General features: G+C 41.4%; 1 pseudogene; it reads right to left on the reverse strand.

Annotated features, from left to right (window-relative positions):
• Positions 1-3,918: 3,918 nt before the first annotated feature.
• LOC141373786 (large ribosomal subunit protein eL31-like) lies at positions 3,919-4,546 on the reverse strand (annotated as a pseudogene).
• Between the last annotated feature and the right edge of the window lie 734 nt (positions 4,547-5,280).

Genomic DNA, 5,280 nt, shown 5'->3' on the forward strand with positions numbered 1-5,280 from the left:
GTATAACCCGTACATTTATTTATTTTTCTAGTTTTGTCTGCTGAGAGGGCATAGAAGCAGTAACAGCCCAGGAGCAACACACATACTCAGAACATAGATCTTGTTTATTATACTATATTTTTCTAATAAAAAGGAGTCAGGGCTCTGTGGAGGGATGGCTGATTCTAGCGTCAGGATAGGGAAAATAGAAAATGAGCCTGGACACAGTGACTTCCATCTCATCAAAGAAGGAATTAAACCCATGTGGGAGGATGATGCAAATAAAAATGGTGGCAAGTGGATTATTCGGCTGTGGAAAGGCTTGGCATCCTGTTGCTGGGAGAACCTTATCCTGGCCATGTCGGGGGAAGAGTTTCTGGTTGGGAGATCTGTGGAGCTGTGGTCTCTGTCTGGTTTCAGGAGGACGTTATTTCAATATAGAGTAAGACTGCCAGTGACCACGCAACCACAGCCCAAATCCGAGATACACTTTGGCAAGTGCTTAACCTACCTCCTAACACCATTATGGAGTACAAAAACCCACACCGACAGCATCTAAATGCCAGGCAGGCTGAGCCCCCAAAGGCTCCTTTTTCAAAACCTCTGGAAGCCACAGGTGAATGTGCCATGACCCTCTCCCTCTCTGGATGGCACCATCATTGAAGCTGGCATCACTGGAGTCTCTTGTTCTCTTGGTGTGCTACCTGGAAGATCCTTCTGTCCTGGACAAGAGGAATTGGAAGAGCATTTTATGTTTTAAAAACAGGCTGACATGCAGCAGCTACAACAACAGCTGAGATCACTTAATAAATGGTGCTAAACAGGAAAAAAAAAACGATAGAAAATGAGCCTGGAGCATCTCGTAGTGTCAGAAAGTAAGAAATTCTCAAAAAACAAAGAGATAAGACCATGTGTAAGTAACACAGGTGCCAACTTGAAAGAGTTCTCCCATGGCCAAAGCTGGAAGAGTTTGAGCAACAAAATGAGTAATGGTAATACTGGATTTTCATCTGATGAGTAAAATAAATATTTATGAGTCCATACTGATATAAATGATCGAATGAATAAACAAATAGGGAGAAGAGACACATCTTTACAAAAGAACTCCAAATAATTTATGTAGATATTACCTCCTCCAGGAGGTGGAGCTCAATTGCTCCCACCCCCGAGTGTGGGCTGTGCATTGACGTGTTTTCAAAGAGTTGTGTACAGGAAGAGGAGGAAAGTGTAACTTTACAGTGGAGAAATCTGACAAACACTGGTACAGCCAGGTGATCAATGTTAGTATCAGTAGTCATAAGTCATGTTGATGACATGTGCTTGATATAATGTGATTAAACATGACACTTTACCTCCATGGGTCTTTTTCTCCCAAACCCATAACCACAGTAGATTTATGAAGAAAACAGACAAATTTAAATAGAAGGACATTTTATAATATACCTCAAAATATATCCTCAAAATTGCCAAGGTCACCAAAAACAAGTGAAATCTGAGAAACTATTAGAGTCAAGAAGTACCTAAGGACGCATGACAACTAAATATCACCTGGTATCCTGAATGGGATCCTGGAACAGAAAAAGGACGCTAGTGGAGAAGCTAGAGAAATCTGAACAAAGTGTGTTTAGGTCATAGGAACACACCAATGTCCTTTAGTTGTGACAAATGTACTGTAACAATGTATCTTGGCTGCACCCTAGCAAGGGGTCATAAAGTGCCTTCTTGAACCTTCGAATGCACAGATGGAGGAAGCCTGTTCTAGCTTTGGTCAGCTTTGAAGATTAGATTATTCACTCTTCATTCTGATTCATCCATTCAATGAAGGCCCCATGCTAGGGCATTAAAGTACATTGGTGAAGAAAATGAATGTGGTCTCCCCTTTCCAGGGTTGACAGGAAAGTGCATCCCTGCAATGAGCAGACATCTATTTCCATGTAATATTTACTTCGTGATCCTAGTTCTACCAGTTTTGGTGCCACAATGTATATAGAAAATCTCTCTTGCTTAAAATAATTTTCAAATTTAGGAAAGCAATGACTGTACCTCCTCTGGGCTTCCTCTAGGCAAAAATACCCTCTTTCCCTTCAATATTTCCTCAAAGATATATCTTTGGTTTCTCTTTAAATTCTGTTTGTCTTTCAGTCTTTCCATGTTCTTGGGGGATAGAGTTCAGAATAATTTTAACCACTACGCTTTACCTGTTCTTCTCACGGCATGACATACTTTCTTGGACTGTTTTTTTTTTTTTTTTTATAAACCCCACAGTTGATAATATTACCTTATGTTACCAATGAGAAACTGATATAGTAGTCAAGGATGTTAATTCATTCTGCAAATGTTTAAGGAACTACTTTGTATCAGGCCTTCCTCAAAGGGATGGAGATAAAATAGTGAATAAGGCAGATTATGTCCTCGCCTAAATGGAGTTTATTATTTGAGAGCAGGAGTTAACAAACTGTCACCCATGGGCCAAACTCAGCACCTGCCACCTGTTTTTGTAAATAAAGTTCTATTGGAACACAGCCACACCCATTCGTTTACAATTGTCAGTGGCTCCTTTCCAACTTCTCAATAGCAGAGTTGAGAAGTTGTGACAGAGACCCATATGACCCACAACTCCAAAAATATTTACTAATTGGCCTCTTAACGAAAGTTTGCTCACCCATGTCCTAGAAGTTTGAGCATATGGGGAATGGCGGTTGGGCATTGAAGGAGATAGAGAAAAGTGAACTACAGAATTCTGTATGTCAGATGGTGATGGATGCAGTGCAGAACAATGAAGCAGTAACAGAGACGGGGAGTGCGGCAGTGGGATATGCAGGTGTATGTGGTGTTATTTAGGATGGAGAGGGGGACTCTCCGAAATGGTGACCTGGGAATAGACTGGGAACTGCAAAGACCCTGAGGCTCGGGAGAGTGTCCCTAAGTTTGAGAAGAGAATCTGAGGGAGGAGGTGAGGTCCAAGAAGACCGGGGTCTGAGAGGAAGTGGTGCTGGGTCTGCATGGCTTGGGGCCATTTTACTTCATTGGCTTTCCTGCTGGCTGATGTGAGAAGTCATGAGAAGTTTGGGGAGTGAGGTGATAGAACCTTCAGTGCTGCTCCGGCGGCTGCACTGAGGACAGACGGAGGAAGGGCAAGGGCAGAAGCAGTCACTGGGCTACTGCAGGGATGCAGGCAGCAGGTAGAGATGGCTCAGACTAGTCACCTAAGGAGTGAATGACGGAGCAGAAACTGCAACCTCAGATCTGCTTCACTGCAGAGCCCATGCCTGTCAAGCATGGATTTTAATCACAGAACCTGATACTTTAAGACTGGGTCATGCAAGACAGCACTTACCTGCAAAAGATCTAACTTCCTTGTGGATTTTCTATGTCCTGTCAGGAGAGTTGGGTAACTCTAAGAGATAAATCTGTAATAGTAAGATAATTGGAAGAGCTGGTTAAATCCTGTGGACAGTGCTCATTAGCTCTTTGAGTCAGAGCAGGGACACTCTTGAACATCTAATTAAAGCTGTGGAACACACTTTTCAGAAACAAAAAGGGGGTCATATATATAAATAACACAATATTTTGCATACATTTTTAGGGTGTTTACAACCTCTGCCTCTAGGATTTAAAACAGAGGACTGATTCTTTTGAGGTTATCTAAATCAGAGTTCTGACTTTAAAATTGAGAATTTGAGCTTCAGCAAGAAAGGAAGATGGCACCTCACTGAGCAAGTGGGGAGATATTAGGCACATGTGAATTTTAGGACATACTTCAAATCACACAGAGCAAGTCATCTACACGAAGGAGTATTTGCACCTGGATGTATCTCCTAATGTATTGAAATAAAATGATATATTTACTAATTATTTTCAAAACAAATTTATTAATGTTAGAAAATATTGTAAAATTACTTTTGTATAAAAATCAAATGTCTCTGTTGAAATTTTTTTTTTTTTTGCAGTTTTATACCTTTATTTGACAATCAGCGATTAGTTCTCATCCACATTAACTGTCTGTAGATTTTTGAAAGTGGTGACAGGTACATAGGTAACCAGTGTGTAGAACTAGTTTGGTGAATCTTCATCCTCATTACGTTTTCTGGACAACCGCACGCGGATACGGTATGGAACATTCCTTATTCCTTTGGCCCAGACAGCTTTGTTGAGCCTGGTGTCAATGCGCACATCTGGAGTTCCCATCTCCTTCATGGCAAATTTCCGGATCGCTTTGAGTGCCCGAGGGGCACGTTTCTTTTTTTTTTTTTAAGATTTTATTTATTTATTTGAGAGAGAGAGAATGAGAGACAGAGAGCACGAGAGGGAAGAGGGTCCGAGGGAGAAGCAGACTCCCCGCTGAGCAGGGAGCCCAATGTGGGACTCGATCCCGGGACTCCAGGATCATGACCTGAGCCGAAGGCAGTCATTTAACCAACTGAGCCACCCAGGCACCCAGAGGCGCACGCTTCTTGAAACCCACTCCATGGATGCGCTTGTGAATGTTGATGATGTATTCTCTGGTCACTACTTCGTTGATGGCAGAACGGCCCTTCTTCTCGCCACCCTTCTTCGCGGGAGCCATTCTGCCGGGCCCTGGTTGGAAAGGAAGCTCTGTTGAAATATTTTTAAAATACTGAGTACAAGGTGATGTCATAGCTCCTCTTAAGCATCAAATGCCTTTGTTACATTTCTGCTCCAATTCATATTTTGTAAACGAAGAAACTGAAATTGTTATATAGGGAATCTAGATTCCACTCCATTCACTGACTTGGCTGGAAATGGCTAGTCAGGCCTAAATGATGAACTTTCTCCTTCTTCCTTTATTACCTGACTGGAATTGCACAGCAATGTTTGGCTTTTCCATGAGCAGACCAAGCTAGTTTATTACCCTGGTGTATATCTGGATTAGAAAGATCCAGATTGTAATTCTGTTTTCTTAGACAATGCTTTTTATCTGACCCAATCCTAGCACTTCTTATCTAGAAGCAAAGACATTTTTCTGGTTGTTGGATTACTTTGATAAAGAGATTTGAGAAAGAGAAAACCAGAATAATAGGATATTTCCTGGAGGCACATATAGAAACCACCTCATTTCCATGTGTGTTAAGAACAAGGGAATATTTAGTTGTTGGTGGTGATGGTGCTATTCTGGGACATACCCAACCTATTTGACACTTGGTATGGATCATATTTTTTAACACCACCTTTTCTCTGTATGACAAAGTCATTTTCAGCAATTATCATAAAGTAAAATTAGAGATCTATAGCTTTCTTCCATAAGGATGGTGCATAAAGCTTTACCTCTAAGTGGCCTTG

This window comes from Callorhinus ursinus, unplaced genomic scaffold (assembly GCF_003265705.2).
Source record: "Callorhinus ursinus isolate GAN/ISIS: 27379988/994484 unplaced genomic scaffold, GSC_fseal_2.0 scaffold12, whole genome shotgun sequence".
NCBI lineage: Eukaryota > Metazoa > Chordata > Mammalia > Carnivora > Otariidae > Callorhinus > Callorhinus ursinus.